General features: G+C 40.0%; 1 protein-coding gene across 1 annotated transcript in view; it reads left to right on the top strand.

Annotated features, from left to right (window-relative positions):
• The window catches only part of LOC120548409 (acetyl-coenzyme A synthetase 2-like, mitochondrial), a 51,117-nt gene that overhangs the window by 4,707 nt on the left and 43,910 nt on the right, over positions 1-2,500 (top strand). The gene's annotated exons all lie outside the window — the stretch shown is intronic.

The raw sequence follows: 2,500 nt of genomic DNA on the forward strand, positions 1-2,500 counted from the left end.
AGTAAAGCCAGCGCAGGGGCTAATGGATCTGAAGTGTCTCTTAACATTACCCCACTAATAATGCCCGAAATGATACCAAACGTCTACACTAGTACACATAGGTTATGCTCTCATAAAACGATGGATTGGAAAGTTTGTAAGTACACCAGAAGTTTATGAACACTTGCCTGCTTTCTTCTGCTCTCTGCTGCTGCTGCTGCTACCTGCAGTTAGACGAGTGCTTAGGGACCGTCTACAAATTACTACACCGAAAAGAGATGCAACAAAAATATGTATTAATTTAATGATTAAATAAGGTAATGTCTCCAAACTTACCTCAATTATTACTTGTCTCCTGCTAGTTATTCTACAGCACTTACTTTAAAAAATAAGTTAAATTAAAAAATATTTTTGTTGCATCTCTTTTCGGTGTTGTAATTTGTAGACGGTCCCTAAGCACTCGTCTTACAGCAGCAACAACAGCAACAGAGAGCAGAAGCCAGCAGGCAAGTGTTATTTACATAAACTTCTGGTGTACTTACAAACTTTCCAATTCATAGTTTTATGAGTGCATAACCTATATATACTAGTGTAGACATTTGGTATCATTTCGGGCATTATTAGTGGGGTCATTTAAGAGATACAAACGTGGATCCATTAGCCCCGCGCTAAGCTACTCAGCGGCTAACGCTACTCTACGCTAACTCGCCCAATGTTAGACCCAGGTGAAAAAAGCTTCTGGGGGGGTGTTTGGCTCGAGGTCATGGTGCAAAGGACCCTAGGGTGAAATTACTCCGAAACATCACTTTAACTCCACCGTTCTTCCCCCTGGGCCAAGAACCAAGCCAGTGGTGTAGTCTAGGTCAGGGATCTTCAACAGGGGGTGCGGGACCCGTATAGGGGGTCCTCAGAGTCAATTCAGGTGGGGCCTCCAAATCATTGTTCATTTTTGAACTAATTTTCAACAATTAAAAAGTCTTAACATGAATCCAACATGTACAGTACAGGCCAAAAGTTTGGACACACCTTCTCATTCAATGCGTTTCCATTATATTTTCATCTTTTTATTTCATTTTTTTACATTGTAGATTCTCACTGAAGGCATCAAAACTATGGATGAACACATATGTAATTATGTACTTAACAAAAAAGTGTGAAATAACTGAAAACATGTCTTATATTTTAGATTCTTCAAAGTAGCCACCCTTTGCTTTTTTAATAGCACTGCAAACCCTTGGTGTTCTCTCAATGAGCTTCATGAGGTAGTCACCTGAAATGGTTTTACCTTCACGCCAGCATATCTCCACCAGACTCCATGTAAATAATCAGGACTTTTAGCATGTATAGAGCCAGCATATCTCCACCAGACTCCATGTAAATAATCAGGACTTTTAGCGTGTATAGAGCCAGCATATCTCCACCAGACTCCATGTAAATAATCAGGACTTTTAGCGTGTATAGAGCCAGCATATCTCCACCAGACTCCATGTAAATAATCAGGACTTTTAGCGTGTATAGAGCCAGCATATTTCCACCAGACTCCATGTAAATAATCAGGACTTTTAGCGTGTATAGAGCCAGCATATCTCCACCAGACTCCATGTAAATAATCAGGACTTTTAGCGTGTATAGAGCCAGCATATCTCCACCAGACTCCATGTAAATAATCAGGACTTTTAGTGTGTATAGAGCCAGCATATCTCCACATGTAAATGGGTGAATTAAGGGTTTATTTCAACCAAACCAGAGTGGTGATTGTTGGAACAGTGAAAGATGAACCAAGACGGCTTTTGGTAGTTTTATTTAGTTTCTGTCCACTTTGAATAAAGTGTGTTTTATGATGATAAAAGTCCTGATTATTTACATGGAGTCTGGTGGAAATATGCTGGCTCTATACACATTAAAAGTCCTGATTATTTACATGGAGTCTGGTGGAAATATGCTGGCTCTATACACACTTAAAGTCCTGATTATTTACATGGAGTCTGGTGGAAATATGCTGGCTCTATACACATTAAAAGTCCTGATTATTTACATGGAGTCTGGTGGAAATATGCTGGCTCTATACACGCTAAAAGTCCTGATTATTTACATGGAGTCTGGTGGGTTTGGTGATGGTTTGGGTAATGTGCAGCCAGAACTTCTTCTGTTCCAGATTCATTGATTACCATGGTTATGGTCATGCCGTTGCAGTTTGACTTTGACTTTTTTTCAGTCCTGATTATTTACATGGAGTCTGGTGGAGATATGCTGACTCTATACACGCTAAAAGTCCTGATTATTTACATGGAGTCTGGTGGAGTTTGGTGATGGTGATTTTGGGGCTGTTTCATGTTAAACTAAAAGGATCTTACTCTTTAACTAAAAGCTCTATCTCTGTAGGGATCCTTTCCATAATGTTGGGAAACATGGGAAATCTGGTCCAGGTTGGAACAAACCAAAGTAACCCTTTAAGTGTCTGGTATCCTCCCTCTACGCTGATGACACTGATCTTTATCTTATCACCACACTGGGCTGTCCC

This window comes from Perca fluviatilis, chromosome 19 (assembly GCF_010015445.1).
Source record: "Perca fluviatilis chromosome 19, GENO_Pfluv_1.0, whole genome shotgun sequence".
Taxonomy (NCBI): Eukaryota; Metazoa; Chordata; class Actinopteri; order Perciformes; family Percidae; genus Perca; species Perca fluviatilis.